The 20767-nt window shown below is 33.5% G+C and overlaps 1 protein-coding gene across 5 annotated transcripts in view; it reads left to right on the forward strand.

The window, feature by feature from the left end:
• Sesn (Sestrin) overlaps nt 1–20767 on the forward strand; it is a 318966-nt gene that overhangs the window by 165425 nt on the left and 132774 nt on the right. Inside the window, exon 1 of one of the 5 annotated variants that reach the window (XM_072522667.1) lies at nt 19464–19597. The exons of the other annotated variants lie outside the window; for them this stretch is intronic. The gene's annotated coding sequence lies outside the window, so the exon portion shown is untranslated. Of the gene's footprint in view, nt 1–19463; nt 19598–20767 lie in introns of those variants that run through there. 5 annotated transcript variants of the gene reach the window in all.

Below are 20767 nucleotides of genomic sequence, written 5' to 3' on the forward strand. Positions count from 1 at the left end.
AATTTACAAAATTGCTGGTAAATGTGTTAAATTCAAAAATACCTTTACATAAATAGAATAAAATAGACTAAACTATAAATTTCTGAGAAGATTGCAAGTATAATAAATCTAGCAGAATGGAAAACGTTTCCGTGCAAAACACGTATTTTTCCGGTTAGTGAGGATGATATCTTTTTTAATTTGTTAAAGTAATTAATTTTTTTTTCAGATTTCTAAAGGATCTGTTTCCGCTTATGCACCGTTAGGTAGATACTGATCATTTGGAAAAAATATATAAATGTATAAGGTATTCTAGAGTTTATAGTATTTAAATGTGTTTCAACAACTTAATTGATGCTAAGAAGAATCACTGGGCATAACTTATCGATTATTAGTCCTCTCACGTAATTCCTTCATACTTTTTGTCTTGGTTGTTTTTGTCTGTTCTTTACGTTTATTACCACATTTTAACTTTTTATTAGAAGCTATATCTTCTAAAATTACAGCACGTAAGTTTATATCGCACAGCATCTTAAAAATTTTTTAATCTTTCATTTAAAACGAATATTGCTGTAAAATTTATTCAGTTTCTCGAAAATATTTAACCACAGTAATCAGGTCGAGATTTGGATACGCATGTTATGCTTTGCATTTGCATAAAATTAAAATCTTCAATTCACACCTATATGTAAAATGTCAAAAAGAGTATGTTTTCTCCGAGTGTAAAAAATATCATCACCGTGTAACGTAGTCACAAATTGATAATTAAATTTGATAGGAATAACATTTTTTCGTCTTTTATTCTGCTCATTGAACCAAAAATAATTTAGGATCATTTGACTAGTTTTTCTGTGACGGTGGAGTTTGCATTATTTACCTAACAGTAATCTAGGTTTTTGTTGTCACAAATAAATATATCTTGATCAGCACTTAAATAAGAAACGAGTTACATTTGTTTTTTTTTATTAGTATGTTTTCTGATTCTTGGACTTTTCCTTTAAATTTATTTTCTCTATGAATATTTTACTTCTATATGAAACACCAAATGAAACGGCCAAGGCATTACATGTTCTCTACAACTTCCTCCCAATTAATTTGTGAAAAACTGCAGAGCACAAAATCTGAATTTTTACAAAATACTTTTTACTTCTATCTTCTGGAGGACCTTTTGCGCCAAATGCTGCTCATGTCAGGTCTATTTGTTTTTATATTTTTCAGTATTTCCGCTCATTAAGAGATTTGTCAGTTTAGTTTAGTTTTCAAAGTTTATCTTTAATCCCGCTCTTTCAGACCGTCATCCGCAAACGTCATATGATTTAATCTTTTTCCATCTATATTGATGCCCATATCTTCACATTGACTGTTAAATATTGACTCTAGAGCTGCCGTGAATAATTTTTGGTGTAATTTGCCGCCTTGTCTTACTCCTCGACCTAAGCTGAAGTATTCTGACTAATCCTCCTCCTCCTAAGTGCCTTCTCTGTTGAGGTTGGCGATCAATATGGCAAATTTCTCTCTATTCTGGGCTTGATGAATTTTTGAGTGGTCTAGTTGACTATTTAGTTCTCTGACCAGGTATATAAAGCTTTGGGAACTTTGAAGGGTGATACCATTTATTTGTATGTTAGGTGTAACTTGTTCATGGGGGTTTTTGTGGAATACCAGAATTTTGGTTTTGGAAAAGTTAATGTCCAAGCCCAGCCTGTGACTTTCTTCTGATAATATGTTCATCAATATATTTAGTTGGTCTTCTGTTTCTGCCAATATTACAGTGTCATCGGCATATCTTATATTGTTAATGATGATTCCATTGGCTCTGGCACCTTCAGGGCGATCGTCAAGAGAAGCTCTGATTATATGTTCGGCATATACATTAATTAATCTTCTTCTTCAAGTGCCATCTCCGCGGCGGAGGTCGGCAATCATCATAGCTATTCGAACTTTTGAGACGGCTGCTCTGAAAAGTTCATTTGATGTACATCCGTACCACTCTCTCAGGTTGCGCAGCCATGACATTCTACGCCTCCCTATGCTTCTCTTTCCTTGGATCTTTCCCTGCATGATCAGTTGGAGCAAGGTGTATTTCTCTCCACGTGTAATATGTCCGAGATATTCCATTTTTTTTTGTTTTTTGTTTTTTTTTGTTTTTTATTTTTTTTTTGTTTTTTTTTTAAATTAAATTATAGGGGGGATAAAATGCACCCTTGACGCACTCCTCGTTCTATGTTGATGTACTTGGTGTTTTCGTTCTCTGTTCGAACGCATCCTGTGTGGTTCCAGTATGTATTACTTATGATAGCTATGTCGTGTCCGTCCAACCCTACTTCTTTTAGCACCTCGATCAATTTTCCGTGCCTGATGCGGTCAAAGGCCTTTCTGTAATCGACAAAGCATACATACAGCCGTTTTTGAACCTCAAGATACCTTTCCGCCATCAGTATGAATCCCATAATTGCTTTTCTAGTGCCTGTACCCTTTCTAAAGCCATATTGAGAACGACTCAGGTATTCTTCACACTTATTTTGAATTCGGTTATAAATTATTCGCATAAAAATCTTAGCGGCATGACTCATTAGGGATACAGTTCGATGGTCTTCACATTTCCTTGCTTTTTGTTTTTTAGGAAGAGCTATATATGTGGATGTTAGCCAGTCATGCGGTATTATGCCATGTTCATATATAATGTTTTAGAGGGATGTTAATTTCCTGACAGCATTATCACTTAGGTGTTTAAAATGTTCTACTGTTATTAGGTCTTCGCCGGGTGCCTTGTTGTTCTTTGCGTCTTTTATTGCCTGCAAAACTTCTTCGGTGAGAATGTTTAATTTTTCATCTGTATCTATTTGTGGGGGCTCTTCTGTTCTCTGATCACCAAACAAATCTTTAAGATATTGCTCCCATATTTCTTTTTGTTCTTTAGGGTCTGAAAATTCTGACGAATTGAGTCATATATTTGATGAAGCGTTCTTGTTATTGAGTTTTGTTCTAGTGCTTCGAGTAATCTTTCAAACTCTACAGAATCAAAAGCCTTCTTGTAATCGACATCGCTACACTAACATAATCAAATATATCTACCCAAATGCCATAGCTAGCGTAAGACTATCTGAACAAGAAACAAATAAATTCTGTATACAACGAGGAGTACGGCAAGGAGACACTGTCTCTATAAAGCTATTCACCACGCTTATACTTGTAAGAAGGCACATCTGACCGAGCATGGTTTCAACATAAATTTAGAGAAGCTCAGTCATTTGAGATTTGCAGATGACATCGTCCTTATAGCCGATCGTATGGATGATGCAATTATAATGTTCGAAAAATTATATCAACTTTACCTTATTAGCTTCCTTGGGGGTCGGAGTAAAGATTAATTAAAACAAGACGCAAATTATGACTAATCTGGTGCTAAATCGAAATATTGTTGTTGATGGAAGAAATATTGTGCAGATTACATCGTATAAGTATTTAGGACATGAAATTCGGTTGGGCAGAGATAACCAGACATGTGAGCTCCCACATCTCATAGGATTAACCAGGACAGCGTTTGGTTAATAAAACTATGTATTTAAATCGGATCTACCCATATGCCTCAAAAGGAAAATCTTTGACCTGTGTGTTGCCTGTACTCACTTATGGAGCGGAAACATTAACACTCACAAAAAAGGTGGTGAATAATATTCGCGTGATTCAGAGGGCTATGGAGCGCCAGATGTTGGGTGTCTCTATGAGGGACCGAATCCCAGACGAAGAAATACGTCGTAGAACAAAAACAACAAACGCCATCGAAAAAATCGCGTCACTAAAATGGAATTGGGCAGGACACGTCGCCAGATTATCAGACAATAATGGACAAAACGTATTGTCGAGTGGAGACCAAGACAAGAAGCAATACGTAGCAGAGGACGCCCACCAACTAGATGGACTGACGACCTGAAGCGTGTTAGCAGTAACTGGATACAAGCTGCACAACACAGAGACAGGTGGAAAGAGCTTAGGGAGACCTATATCCAGCAGTGGACGCATACAAATTGATGATGATCATGATGATGATGATGTTGATAATGATGATGATAATGATAATGAAAATTGTGCCATACCCTGCTCTGAAGTCTGTCTGGTCTTTTAGCTGATGGAAATTTATTTGTTAGTCTCTTCATTAAGATTTTCATGAAGATTTGTATACATGTACCAAAAGACTAATAGATCTCTAATTTTCTAATTTAGTAATATCACTTTTTCGTGTTCCAGTTTTTTGGAATTGTATCCGCGTGTAAGCATTTATTACAGTTCGCTCATTAATTTTAGTAGGATTTCTACTATTCATAGATAACACAGATTTTTGCCATATAAAGAGAAAAGTCCCTGAAAAAAGTTTACTATTTTTGTGAGGAATAAATCACAATTTTACTTTAACATTAAGTCAAATTATAAATATCTATACTTTCTTGTTTCAGTCTCAGTTTTGTACAAGAATTAATAAAAATAATATGACCACTCCGACAAACTTCGAAGACTATACAACATAAAATGCAAATCAGCTGTGCTATCTATAATTTTGAAACTGAACTGGTATAAGTACAATTCCACAAGACCAAGAATGACTTTTGAAATTTCGCCCGAAAGCAGACAGACCAAGTATCCGGAGAGAAAGAGTTGGAACACGCCGGCCCTCTACGTGATAACCGTACGGAAGTTTACAGGTAGTTTACTTCTGCTACTAAAATATTTTCGTTAATTTTGCTGCGCATCAAGTGGGCATTGTAGGAATTTCAAAGTCATTCCTAATTTCAACAAAGTAATCGGGAAGGTTCGGAAGTATATAAAATCATCTCTTCGAAATTTTAGCAAATATCTGACAGAATAGTCACAAGAAGTAAGCATTGGTTGCAATTCAAGCAATTACTGACAAGTAAACGTTTAAACACCGTGTAAACAGTTTTTTGTGCACACTGTATCCATAAAAATGATTAAAGTGAACCCACTTTAGATGCTAATACTTCATCTTTATGACATGATTTGCAATTAAAATAACCTTCAAAAAAATTTTTCCTCAAAACAAGAGATAAGTGTGAAGATTAAAAATACTGCTGCACGACTAATAATAAGAAACGGTTTAACATCTTATCAGAATTTTGACTTTTAAAAAATTTCAATTAGAGTGTTGTTATGTTTACAAACTTTTGCCAAGTATAAATTTTAATAAAGATCTGATGCAATATTCTGGGAAAAAGGCACGTGGGGAAGAGGATTTGATTTATTCATGTGTTTTTGTTTTTAAAATTCTTATGTATTCTATTCGCAGTTTGAAAAGGCACTGTTTTAATAGAGTCGATAATAAATTCAGATATAAGATTGTTTGGAAAATACAAATAAAACACTGGAAACTCATCAAAAGTTTATCCCTTTTGTATAAAAATATTCCATTGTTATGATAAAAATCATTTTTATTAACCCGGCGCCAGTGTGGTAGATTAAAATGTAAAAACCTGTGTGGTGGGGTATCAGATACCCCGAATTATAAAAAAAAATTGAAATAAAAATAATTAGTTTTTAGAAAATTTATATTGTGATTTATATTTCAACATATAACAAACTTAAATCAAAAGGAACTAGTGTTTAGAAACAAATTGCAAACTAAATACTTGAATATTCCAAAAAAAGTCTCATTTTACAGCATAAAAAAACGTCACACTCATTTTTTCTCGATTATAAAACAAAGATCAGAGAACTAGTACAAATAAATGAATGTTTGGAAAAACCATAACATACAGAATACATTTTAATTGTTTTTAGCTAAATAGCAAGAATCACAATGCACCACTCAATGCTCTAAACATATAGCTTTTTTACAAATCACACAATTATAATGTAATTTTCTGTCATTTTTTCTCGAACAAACATTACATCTTTTGGCTACTTTCATTCGTTTACCTGATTGCACTTCATCATGTGTTACAGTTCCTTCAGAATGGACTTGTAAATTTCGCGGAAGCCTTAAGTTGGTAGACCGAATTTGTTCGTATTCTGTTAGTAACTGTATTGCTAATAATTTCAAAAATTCCCTTCGTTTTGACTGAAAATTGCCAGTATTTTGTTGATAAATTACTCTAGCATTTATACCTGCACAGTTGAGTATCGTATAAAAAATTGTAATGGGCCACCTTTGCTATTACGTGAAACATCGTATGAAGCCGACAATTCATCTACCACATCTTCCCCACATTTTATAACGTTATAAAAAGAAATTATTTGTGGTTTCTTACTTTCGCCAGTATTATCGTCAATATTAGGAGTGTGATGTAAAGTTGACATTAGAAGAACTACTTTTCGTTTTTTTGGTACATGTGAAACTAACGTTATACTCTCTTGAAATCCGAATTTTGAGGAATATACTGGCCTGTTCCTAGATGTTATAAAACTTTCAGGTATTTGCCTTTTGTTTTTTCTTACAGTTCCAGTAGACGTCAGTTGATGATCTTTTAAAAGCTTCAGCATCAGCTCATAACTTGTGAACCAATTATCGAATGTTACATTTCGTTTGGTTTCAGATATCGGAGTTACAAATCAAAGAACTACGTCGCTAGGTTTATTGCTCAATTGGAAGGATCCCTCTGGCTGCAATCCACCGTGTAGTTCTAATTTCAAAACATATGATTTTGCATCAACGAGAGCGAATATCTTTAATCCGTATCGTGCAGGCTTTTTCGGCATATACTAACGAAAACCACAGCGTCTCCAGCTTTTCATCAATAGTAAGGTATTCGCTTGGCGTATAGACGTCTTGGCTATTTTGCACATATTTTTCGAAAATTGCTCTAATTGCAGTCATTTTATCGAGTTTTTTCCTTTCTTCTCAATTTTCTATATTGTCAAAACGTAGACAAGACTGTAAAAAAATAAATCGTTGTAAAGACATCGCCTCCCTAAATAAGCTTATTCCGGTTACATCGATAGACCAAAGATCTTCTAAATTAAGCCGAGCAGACTTGAACACCCCAGCCAAGTACAATAGTCCAAACAATGCTCTTATTTCAGTTGCATTGGTTTCGCGAACTGCATACTGATGGTTTTCATCGTAGCAAGTGGACTTCCTTCTTATTTTTATATTAGTCCAAGTTACGACATCATCCATCATACTAGGTGTAAAAAGTAAATTGAAACATTCCACGGGAGTTTTCGCCATTTTTGGATTTCGTTTTACACCTGGTAAATGCGTAATGATATTTACTGAGCGTGTTCTTATATTTATAAGAAAGCATGTTGAAGACCATTTAGTGCCGTCCTTACCCACGTAATGTTTCTTTTGACTCTCCTGTCCTTCCCCAGAAGTTCATTTTCGATTTCTATATCGGCCACCGACTGTTCTAAATCAATAGCATCTTCCTGGTTGTCAGAGTTGTGACTACTGTCGTCTTTATTGTCGAATTTGTTCTCGCTTGTGGATCCAATTACTACATCATCGTCTTGTGAATCGTCCCATAAAGCTTGAAGCCTTGCCTGCTCCCGTTCATATCGATAAGCCATAATCTAGAACAAAAACATAAATAATTTATGTATAAAATTTCACATTTTCATTAAAAATAAATAATTTCAACGGAAATTTTATAAAAATGTGAATGCCCAACTCAAACAATACTACCATAAATATATTAACTTACCTGTGTGGTGGGGTATATGATACCCCAACGACGTTTGGAAAAAAACAGCGATGCGTGCATTCACTTCTAAAGTAAATCAACAACTGCGAGACTTCCTTCAAGCTTCAAGGTTCTAACGAAAGGTACTGAAATGTCTGTCGCGCTAATTTATCGATAAAAATATTGGCGCTAATTTTAAACTCACTGGGGTATGTCATACCCCATCACACTGGCGCCGGGTTAATAATTTGTTAGATAAATGCATGAAACAACTAAAGATAAAGAAAAGGTACGCTAGCTTACATACGAGATTTGCTTTAATTTAGGGATGGAAGAAACAAAAATATTAAGAATCAAACAAATGTCTTTGTTTTTCAAAACATTCATGTTTCCATACACTTTTGCGAAAGAGTAAACTGATTTTTCAACGGTGTCATCTGGTGCGACATTGGTGCGCGTGGAAGATGATTGTCCACGCAATTAATTTTTGACAAAATATCATTAGAACTTCACAGTCAGGACTATACGGGGGATGAAACATCAATTCCGCGTAAGTTCCGTATCTATTGTGTTGTATAAGAGCTTGCATTGTAGTGATGCAGAATGATTCGACGTTTTTAACTCAGCATTTATAGTTCTATAATTTTATAATGGAATAGTAGCCACAATACAAAACAAGAATCATTTTCTTCTAAACACTGCGACATCACGTGACATTTGTTGTTATGTTTCCAGGTTGTATACTTAAATCCAGCTTTCATCGATACTACCAATGTCGTACACAAAATTTGCTGTCCCTTGCTGTTTCTGTCTTCTGTGCACCATGTAACATAATATTTTTTACATTATTCAGTTGAATTATTTGAAATACAACGTGAACATAATTTATCACACCCAAGTGCTCATCTAAAATATTCGATTTCCTTGTTTCGTGTCGATGTGCAAACAGGATTAAATTTCCCTATATGTTATAGCCGATGTGTCATTATCACTTGTTTTACAGTATCAACGTTTGCTCTCGTTTTTTCTGTTGACTAAACGAAACTTCGACTACGCTACTCCATCCAAATTTAAATTCTTGATGCGATAAAAGCACCACAAATGTTTTTGACAATGCCGCTCACCAAATGCATTTTTGAAAAAATCGACACACCCCATTTCACTTTTTCTAATCTAAAGAAAATTTACACCTTTGTTGTAATGGTATTTAATTAAACATCTAAATATTATTATATGCCAATTGGTCTAAACCAAGGTCAATAATCTAAACACACACGCACACATGTCATTTTGCATTGACGGCCCGAATGTCAAACTTTATAGAATTTGATATGTCGATCATCTGATAATTCCAGTATTGCCACATCACGAAATAAAACAGCAACTCGCGTAGATCGAAACTAATAGTTCGATATTGCGTTCACAGTTTTGGAAGAAACAGAAGAAAAGGCATAAACTCGAGACATATCTCTCGTAAAAGATGTTTTATGTTTTTCCTTCTCAAAATTTTACATCTAATCTATGTTTTAGTATGTTTCATTTATTTCCCTTGTCTTTATTGTTGTATCCAGAGCAATTTTTGTCATTCTTTATTTATAAATTCCATATGCTTGAGCCTTGTCACATCTCATAATCGTCTTTTATCTGTATTTTTATATTAAAAAAGATCAACAGGTAGATCAAAGATCATAGGCAAGAAAGATGTTCAAGAAATCGAACTAGATAAGAGAGTTGGAAACACGGTAAAACTATATTAATCAATACAAGAACAAGAAGTGTATAAATAAATGAGAAATCTCAAAGATAACAAAAATCAACGTATACAAACTTACAAAGCAATCTCTATATCCCAAAAATCAGTTACAGATGCGAAACACGGACATTATTCCAGAGGAAGAAAAACAAGATCCAGGAAATAAAAATTAAATATCAAAGAGGAGTTCCAGGTGTGACAGAAAGAAGCCGATTAAGAAGTTTCTAAATTAGAGAACACCTTAAAGTAGAATCCGCCGTAGAAGTCATCGAGAAGAGACAATTGAGTAGATGGGGACACTTGTTGAGGATAAACAACCAAAGACAAACCAAAGTATGGGAAGCAAAAACAACCAAAAAAAAGGATGTGAAGGATACCTTGACAACCAAATAACTAAAATATTGAGTAAAAGATAAGTGGTATGGAATGAAGCAACCCACTGGCACGAAATAAAACAGACTAAAGGAAATTTGTGCACTATGAAAATTGGATAAAAATATTACCTCTACCTCTAAGAGAGGATCTGAATATATATTTTTTTCTTTTACTTTTAAAATGATATTTGTGATTTCATATTAGTTTTTCTACTTAGTACATTTCTAAATATGGTGGCATTTATACTACCACACATCAGTAATATATTCTATTATATTCTATAAGTAAAATTTCTTTTTATTCCTATGCCTTTAGCTCTTGAACTCTTTTATTTTTAAAACCTTTAAGCCTTTCAATATGTTGCCTTTTTGTAATTACTACTTTTGTGTAAATGTTAAAATGCGAATTTATTAATTACTTGCGTTGTGTGTGCATGTCAATTATGATTTTACGCTATCTTTGATGATGTGTAATTCATTTCTCACTCCAGGGTGCTGGATTGTGGAATCTCTTGACTGGACCGCGTTGAATCACACTGAGGTGGCGGCGGGATATACAAAATTCAAGTGTTTCTCGCGGTGGATAAACGAATACTGCCTGTGGCATGTGGGCCATGTGGCTATGCACAATAGATTCCTTATAACGGCACCACACTTCGCTATGTGTTGTTCGTTATGCGCCAGATTCGGCCACATAAGACGAAGTGTGGAGGGTACATTCGTCAATTATTTGCTTTATTCGGACACATAAGCAAATACCCAAATTAATAGCAAATTCTCGTTATTCTTGAACCATTAATTCGACAAATTTGTGTGTTTATATACAACTATCGTACCTATTTGTAGTGTACCTACTGTGAAATGAAGTGGACAAATGAAAAAGTAATGAGATTTCGGGATTTATACCAGATGCAGCCTTGCATTGTATTTACACAAGTATTGGTTAAGTGTATTTAAGTAAAAATAAATTGCACCGACCGTCAATACGACCATCTCCATTTTGGTTCTACCAAACACGCATGAAGCAAATATTTGGTATGTTTGTCCCGCCAGCACAAGTATGGAGTAGCGTATTTGTTATTCGCTGACGAATAACAAATATATGGGCGAATACAGCAAAGCCGCATAACAAATAATAACACATAGCGAAGTGTGGTGTCGCCGTAATAAGTATCTCGTTAAGAATATTAGGGCAGTGTCTACACGACCGTATTAGTTGCGTAACGTAAAGACATAGACACACGGTATTTAAACCAAAAATAATAAAAAATATGTATATAAGGACGGAACAACTTTTAAACCTCTTATGATTTATACATTATGTATGATATTCTTCTCATCTTATAGGTTTATGAATAATTAATTATTTTAAAGTAATTACTATTTTAGGTATAAAAATACGAGTGTGTAATATAACCTATAGATTTACTCGATTCATGAGCTATTTTACCTTTTTTTATTTCTTTGCAATATACATTTGGCACTTAATTGTTTTATTTACGTTTGGCTAATGTCAACCAATAATAAGTTTAGTTCTAAAGTCTGGATTCGTTCCTTTCTGATCTATAATCTGATATTTAATAACTTCTGGTATCGTGTGTCCTACCTATCATTATTTAATTAATTAACCTCATCAGTTGATATCTTCGTTTGCTTTTTGTGCAGTTTCTCATTAATTGATTGTATTACAGATTGTATACCTCATATTAAAATAAACGCTAGATAGACTCTTAATTTCCTGAAGTAGTTAAACGCGTTAAAACTGGTTTATTACAATTTATGACTCGAATCGTTTATGAAGCGAATAATTCTCCATCACGGCATCATTATCATAAGAGACGCAACCTCTTAAGTACCAATAATTTCTTGTTGATCGGAGAAGAAATGCACAGAAGCCACTTCAGTGTTACTTTCTATTAACGGTATCCAACGTAATAGAGAAAAAACATCTCCACCACCTCTCGCACGGCGCCAAGTCGGGCCTTGCCCACTTTTCTCCTCAGTAACGTACGCTATGATGGTCCAAGGGATACAAAAAGATACTTTTATCGTTTACATCTATAAAAAGGAGATTATATCAAATAACATTACTCCCGTTACAATAAACTTTTTAACTAAATAATTATTTCACATTAGTTTTTTTGTATACCTGTGATTCATATTAATTTGTAATAATTATTTTTCTAACAACAAAACTTTCTCTTCAGCTAATTTTATTAGTATTACGGAGATTTACATATTTTTGATTCTATTTTTGTATGTATTTGTGACAGTGACAGAGAGAAGGCGAGAGAAATAAAGAACCAAAGATAGAAACCTTAATCCTTTCATAGCGAACGCTATAAAAATGGGATATAAATGATATAAAAATGTTCTCAGTTGTATCTTTTAATGATAGTTGAGAGTAAAACTTCTACAGTATCAGACTTTCGTTAGTGTTCTTAAACTTTTAGTCTTTTTACAATTAGAGCAAAAAGCATGACCAGCTGGCTTTGAAACACTAATGAAATAAACTATGCCGTCAACTACTCTAAGGGAAGGGGAGGGTAGCTTTTGGTCAAACATATTTGTACAGTGTTTATAACTTAGGTAGGTAATACAAAAGTAACGTAACTATCAAATATATTACGATATATCTGATAGTTTAAGCTATTATTTGCGTTTTAATTGTTTTTGAACACAGTTTCTTGATTTTATATGAGCAATTCACCCCTTCGATAGCTGTAAGACCAAGACCTGATCTTGGTGATTGTAGCTTATTCTGTGGGGTGTACACGACCAAGTGGAAACAGAGGATTTCTTAACTCCGGGTAGAACACGTTTCATTAGCCTTTTCTTGGGATGTGGTGCTTTGAAGAGAGGGACCTTCATTTTCTAACTTCTCGTGGGAGAAGAATGAACCAGGAACAAGCGAATAAAGCAGAAGGATTTAATTACAAAAATGAAGTGGAAAAGTTGTCAGTAAAACCGCGATAAAGCTCAATAATAACCGAACATAGTCTGGCGAGCGAGTATGAACGACGCAGTGGGGAAAAGGTTTAAGTATTTGCTAAAAAGCATCTTCTCCGTTACGGAGTTTGGTAATTATCATGGCCACTCTAAATCAGTTGTTCGTCTTGTTTCTACACTTTTTATGTGCTCTATTGTGACAGTGGGTTCTGTATTTCCAATATAAAGTTTTCAAAAACAGTTGATTTAAAAAAAAAACACGAAAAGATACACAACGAATGGGAAAGAAATGGAATTGGATAGATAGATATTTCTTCTTCTTCACGTGCCATATCAGAGTTATCCGACGTGTCCTGCATTTAATATCTTAGATATGTATATTCCTTAGGTATTATTTTTATAAAAAATACTTTTTGAATATGCTGGCTATAATTAAGGGGTGGGTAAGGTTTTATTCTGCGTTTTTGAAATTTTTTAATCGACAGTATAACTCTTCAAGAGTACCTAGTTAAAATTTCAGAGTGATTGGAGTAAAATTGATGGAGTTACAGGTTACAGTTATTGAGTGAGTTGAGTGAGTGAGTTGAGTGAGTGACGTGACCTGAGTGAGCTTAGTGAGTAATGAGATGGGTGAGTGAGGTGAGTGAACGCTCACATAGAAATTGGAATAAGTACCGTGTCAAACTCTTATAATTATGCACTCGCGGCAGATAACAATCGCATTACTAGAGGGGATAATATGGCTGCAGATGCAACAGAAAAAGGCAGAGTTCGTCGAAAGAAGGAGCAAAAAGATGCTCTAGATATTTTGTCGCTATAAGATGATACTGTTTGGTATAAAAAAAAGCTTCTTTTTTAAACGCGCTTTTTCCGGAATATTTTGTTTTTAAGTCAGTGTTCACTGGATTTTAAAAACTACTGTATTTTAACGTCGAGATATTGTCCATTTTGTTGTTATATTTAATTTTACAAAATCACATTAGTCAATTTTAACAAAAAATTTTCAAAAATTCAGAAAAATCGTCTTTTTTCACTTCTAAAATTTAAAAAAACGATAAAAATGAATAATATTTAGACGTTGCGACCTAGGGAAACCAATAAACTAACGAATTCTTTTTGGCCATTTGTCAGCAGATAATCCAGTTCCGAAAAGTAACTTTTTTTTTATTTTGAAAAATTAGCTGTAATTTTTTTAATTTTTAATATTATTGTACCAACATTTTAGATAATACTCTTGAACTATTATTGTACTGTAATGTACTAATGTTGCAAATAAATTTATATTAAACAATTTTTCAAAAAAAATCTTAAAAATAAATAAATGCCCCTTAATGAGTTGGAATATAAAATCAAGTAAGGTAATAATGAGGAATATTATTTTTCTTTTTCTATTTTCTAATATTTATTGCACACATATACTAAATATCAAAAATCCCAAAAGATACGCCACTGGTTCTGATACAGGGTCGGTGTTGGGCCGGCATCATGTTCTAAAATGGATTAGTAGGCCGAATCACGCTGGTTAACTGGTAAAAGTTTATGAAAACGAACATCTCTCGGTACACGCTACATTAGGATCAGGAGAAAACGATCTATTAATATCTACTTAGTGGATTTTCTTTTTTTTTTTAGTTATAGCTCGGTGTCTAACATAATTGAAACTGAAAACAAAGTAATCCTTAAGAGAAAATTTCTAATCATTATTAATTTATGTAAAACAATACTACGATTATTTCTTTATGTAACAAAATGTAAGTGGCTGTAGGATGTAGTGCCATATTGTTTACAATATGCATATTAAAGTAGTGAGTATTCGTCTTATTTGTATTATTTAATTTCATTCAATATGCATGTTACTAAATACATCCAAAAGTTTCTAGACTAGGAAAGATATTTTAGTTTTTTGTGATATTTTAGATGGGAAAACTATTTTCTTGTACCACTGCTATGTAATCTGCTCTATTTAATGGAAATAAGCCACAATTTTAATTTGACGTTTCAATTTCAACCTTGGTAATTTTTCTCAAAAGATGTCTTTTTTTAGTTTTTGTCTGGTGCCTTCTCTGGTAATACCTTTACCACATGATACAAGTTTTTAAAGTTGTCAGCTATAATAACTGCGCTGCCTGCTTTGCTTAACTTATTTACATATATTTCATTGCCTTTAATTACTTGTTTCATATTCCCGAGGGATTTTTAAAAAAAATCTGAATGTATATTAAACAGAAGAGAAGACATTGTACTTCCTGCTTTATCGGTTATTCCACATGTTATTGATTTATGTGAGTAGATGCAGTTTATTCCCACTGCAGGTTCTTAATACTTGCAATAATTTTGAGGTCTCTTTCAAACGTTATAAGTGTTTGTACTAAAAAATAAGAATTTATAATAATTTAATAATTTATTAATTATTTATAAGGAAGAGAGAGTGATCGAAAGCCGTGGTGGGAATGTAAGTTCCCACCTGGAAACTGGACTCTTCCTGACGCAGCTTCTGACTTCGCATGGTAATTTTGGCTCTTACACAAATAGGACTGGCAAATCCGCCTCTACGGACTGTGCTGTTTGTAGTGTGCCGGACCATCCCACATACCTTTTCAACTGTCAGGTAGGCAAATTAGAGGAGAGACTTCGAGACGCGAATGGGTTTCAGGCTGGATAAAACATGGTAAATATGATGATAGAGGAGAGAAAGAATAGAGACAGGTGCTTTATCTGATCTCTGGTGTGATAAAGAAGAAGGAGCAGAAAGACAAAAGAGGAAATTGAACCGGGGATCTGAATTCTTGTTTATTTTTTTCTTGAGAGCCAGGACCGCTGAATATCAAAGGAGTCTGGCAATACGGCAATTAAAGTGTTTGTACTATGTCTTTGTATTTACTTGGTCAAGTGGTATTATAAAAAATCATTTACTACGTATTGTTATATTGGAGTAAACTTTAAAAATAAAATAAATTTGCTGTTATGGTACATGTATTCTTTATTATTCGCACCTGTTTCGTTTAGCTATAGATTAGTTACAGTTGAAAATAAATATTTTTAAATGTAGCAAATTGATTTCTTACGTCATATTATCTATTTTCGACACAAAAAATTCAATAGGGTAAACAGATCACTTAAAAAACCTGTTGACAAAAAACAGTGTTTGGCGTTTAATATTTGGCATCGGTCAACTTGTTGATTTTTTCAATTTGACGCAGTCAGGCCAGTAACAGCTGCATTCCGATGTTTAATACTAATTGACAAGTCGTGATTTTAAAGGCATATTGCAAGTCAATTGATATAGAAAAAGCTTTTGTTATTTGTTGGTTCTTTTATCTACTATTGTATTTACTGGTCCAGAAAATAATTCCACCTCATACAAAGGAAAAATGATTAATATATTTCGCGAATTATGAACGATAATGTATCAACACAATTATAGGTACCTAATATAAATCTTTAGTACAACAAAACCGAAAGAAGAAAGAATCCTGGCCATCGAAGAACGTGCATGGATGTGAAATTTGAAAAAGCGATAAATAAGATCAAGGTGGTCTTGATGATCGCCAATCTCTGATATGATCGTTAAACAACAAGATAATAATATATAGTATAGTATAATATATAGTATAATAATATAGTAATAAGCTATTAATGTTTTAAAGTTTTTTGGCCACATTGCGAGAAGAGACAATGACAACTTAGAAAGACTAATTGTGTGCGGAAACGTAGAAGGACGTAGAAGCAGAGGACGCTCACCTATCCGATGGTCAGATCAAGTACAGAAAGCCACTGGAGAGACGTTTTCCGAGTCCATGAGAGCAGCCCAAAATCGCAAGAGATGGAGAGAATTGACAGCCCGCATTGTAGGAAATCACGATCCTCAGCAATGAGGAAACGACAAGAGAGAGAGAGAGAGAAGCTATATTAAAATTCTGGTTATTAGAAAAACGTCAATCATGGGAAATTCAGAGGAATATTTAGGCTGTACAACAAATGGGCTCTTTAGATCAGAGATAAATGAGGTTAATATAGCTCTACTGATGTCTAATGTCCACTAGGAGCGGTATAACAATAACAAAAATATAAGTGGAAAACAATATTTTGTGTTCATGCTGAAATCGCGATAAGCAGTCAAATAATTGGGTCTGTATTAACATTATCAAATGAGTTTTGTCTGTACATGAAGATCCAAATAAAGAAATAAATTCAGAATATGAATGGTCCGAAATTAATTTTACAAATTCAAAGAGGTGGTTGCAAGTCGTGTACTAAAATTGGATTTTATAATTCTGTATGAAATGTGGACTTCCGTTCGGATTCAAATTCGAATGGAATTTGTATTGAGAAAAAGAGAAGGAATTTTTATTCACTTTAAAACCAATTATTTCCGTCATATGGTAGAAACTACAAAGTAGATGATTCACTAAACTTTTGATAAACTTAAAACCTTTTGAACTCGAAGCCATACGAACTAACCGTTGATAACAGGTCACTCTTAACAAGATAATACCAATATGTAATAGTAATCACCACCTAGGAAGAATCAGTGCCTCATCTCTTTAGTATTTTAAATATTGGGCCACGAGTAGTAGCCCAAGTAAAATAGAAGATGATAATACTGTGGGATATACCAAGTAATACCCGGAATTAGACAAAAACATAACTAAAATGTTAAAAACGAAAATGGAACTGATGCTAAACTTCTGCACGAATAACGAACTTCCGAACGAATAAAAAACACAATTTTTGACCACAAAGATCAACACAATTTTTGATCACAAGGATTAACCCAAATGTACATTCAATAACACCCGTGGACAAAGATCTATGATCTAAGTAAGATGCCTGAACTCAGCGGATGAAGGTAGCGACCATAGCCTAGAATTATGTAAAATAAGAATTATGATGAAATACATCACACCCAAGAGAACGATAACAGAACAAACAAAAATCAGAGTCCAAGGATTAAAAAAGGAATCCACGGAATACTTGTACAGAAAAGAACATCCGAGAAGATGCAACGGAAGCACTTGGAGAGAGAAAAGTAACGAACACTAACATATCAAAAAAGAAAATGCCATGGTTTAAAGAGGAAGTGAAGACAAAAGTGAAGAAAAGAAAAGCCGTTTTACAGTACAGAGCCTCTCAAAACAGTTGGAATACGACTTCTACGGAAAACAAAGAAATATGGAGAGTGATTACAGGACAAAAAAAAAAGAGATGAAGGAACTAGTAAAAACGAGACACATTCAAAAGGAAACATGGGGACGTTACTTTCGATCCCTATTTGCTAAAGGTGACGATAATGAACCATTAACACCAGAATCGACAATAAACGAAGAAATAAATATTGAGGAGGGAGATGTAAAAGAAGCATGATGGAAATTTAAAACTAGAAAATCACCAGGAGAAGACAGACTAGCTAACGAACTGCTAAAGTACGGAGGACCAATTCTGACCAAACAACTATTAAAAATAGTGCAACATCAGACTTAATCTAAATCCAGATCAGATCTGACCGAACAACTATTAAAATTAATCCAAAATAATAGAACAAAACAGGATACAAGAATGGAGATCAAGCATCCTAATACCTCTCTTCAAAAAGGTAGACAAATCGGACCCAGAATATTACAAAGGGATTAATTTATTAACGCTTTATTAAATTAGTAAAATTACAGCACCAGCAGAAGAACAACACGGTTTTCGGTCTTGAAGAACATGTACCGACCCTACATTTATAATGAGGCAAGTACAAGAGAAATCACTATAATACCACAAACCGGCATATTTATGTTTAGTAGAACTTAAGAAGGCATTTGACAGGTTCAAATTATTGGACATTATCCACTTATTATACGCAAGAGAGATACCTCTAGGAATGATTAAAACGATCGAAAATATATATCACAACTCAATAAAAGTAAAAGTTAAAGAACTAATTGCCCCAATTGAAACTGGCAATGGTATCAGACAGGGGGATTCCATGAGTCCTCTATTGTTCAACCTGATCATGGATGAAATAATAAAAAAAGTAAGAACGAAAAAAGGGTACCAAATGAGAGAAAAACAACTTAAAATAATCTGCTATGCAGACGACGCAATACTGATCTCTCAAAGTGAAGATAATTCTCAATGTATGCTGTGTCAATTTAATATAATCACAAGAAAATTTAACACGTTAATATCCCCAAAAAAGACAAAATGCATGGTTATATTAGCAAATCTCTTAAGATGTAAATTGGAGTTAAAAGGTTAGATAATAGAACAAGCTGCTGGAATTCTTCTTGGTCATCACAATTTCTCGACCATTCATGGTCGGTAGTTGCATGAAACAATTTCTCGACCATTCAACTTGTTTATAGTGTAAACATTAGGCAGCCATGAGAGTTGTTTTGTTCCGACCCAGTTTTTCCTTCTATTTTGCATTGAATGATTAACCGGAGTAAGCGATATTTAGGTCCCCTCATGACATGACCGAAATATTGGATCTTTCTCTTATTTTGATGATGTTGATCAATTCTCGCTCTTTGTGCATGGTTTATAGCACAGTAAATTTTACAGTATGGCTTAATAAAAAAAATAAAAAAGTAACGGTACGTCTAATATAAAGTAATATATTTCACTTGACGTAATGTGTTTACCACCAGTAATATTTTTTAGATTGTAAATGTAATATATTAAATAACTGAATGTATTTACTTTATCTCTATATAATAAGGCAATTTAAGTATGCTGATAACTTTTTTGCACAAAAACAGTTTTATTAAAATATTCAGATGATATGTACAAGGTGAACGCGACCCAAAAATATACACGTACCATTATTTTAGGGATGTTTAAAGAACTGTTACTTTTACTCTAACAAATAAAACATTTATGATGATTTCAATATATTGGTGCTAACAAGAAAAATATCGGTAAGAATATAACTACAAAAGTATTTTTAGTAATTTGTTTGTTGCATTTTTTGTCATTGTTTGACACTATTCTTATTCGCTCCATCACGTCATTCGTAAAAAGAATACAAAACATAATAATTAGGATATAGTCTCGTTTTCGACTTTTTGAAATATGGTGGTAAGTGTTAATATGTGCTAAATATTCTCTAACTTGTTGCTATAATTACCTTATGGTCTTCATATCTTCTATTGGAATTCTGTTAATTTTATTTCCTTTCTCCTTCCAAAACTATTTGGGTTATCTTTTCCACCTATACATTAAAAAGTATTGGTGACAACATTTAGCCTTAACATACTCCTTTACATACATTGAAGGTATCTGTGGTATCTAAGGTATCTGGATAAATCTGATGATGTTGATACTTCTTTCCGCCATTTGGTTCCAATACAGTTATTGTATGATTCTGGTATGTATCTCGAGTAGTCTATTTAATATATCATATTTAATGCTGTTGAAGGCTTTCGATAATCTATGAAGCACACAAAAATATCTTGGCGTTGGTCATAACACTTTGGATCCATAGTTTGATTGAAAACAAATCTTCCCTCGTACCTAATATTTCCATGAAACCAAATTGGGTTCTTTCAGTCAGCTATAATTTAACCTGAATCATATATTTTGTTGAACAAATACGTGAGATACTTTGGGTCAGATATTTAAGAACTTCTGGATGCACATTTTCATGACCAGGACACTTTCGATTTTTGATTGCTCTCAAAGCTTGCTGAACGTCAGGTTTCAGAACATTCTTCCCATTTAACGAGCTGTCTGGCTTCTCTCTGATCTTTAAAAAGTAATTGAGCATATATTTTCCATATGTTGCATACCTTTAAAAAGTAATTGAGCATATATTATATTTTCCATATGTTGCTACTGGCTCCAAGATCAACTTTAAATCATATTTAAGATATGTTAAACGTGCTTTTTTGTGATGACAGTCATTTCTTTAATATTTCTATGAACATTTACGTCATTTTTTATAACGCAAGTGCTCTGCTTCTTGACATTCGGCAATTGCCCATTTATCTTTAGTTTGTCTACATTTTTGTTTAATAACGCTATTTACTTCAGATTACTTGTCTTGTCTTGTTGTTGCCGTTGGATTTTTTACAATCCTTCTCTTCTAC

Source organism: Diabrotica undecimpunctata, chromosome 2, assembly GCF_040954645.1.
Source record: "Diabrotica undecimpunctata isolate CICGRU chromosome 2, icDiaUnde3, whole genome shotgun sequence".
NCBI classification, from domain to species: domain Eukaryota; kingdom Metazoa; phylum Arthropoda; class Insecta; order Coleoptera; family Chrysomelidae; genus Diabrotica; species Diabrotica undecimpunctata.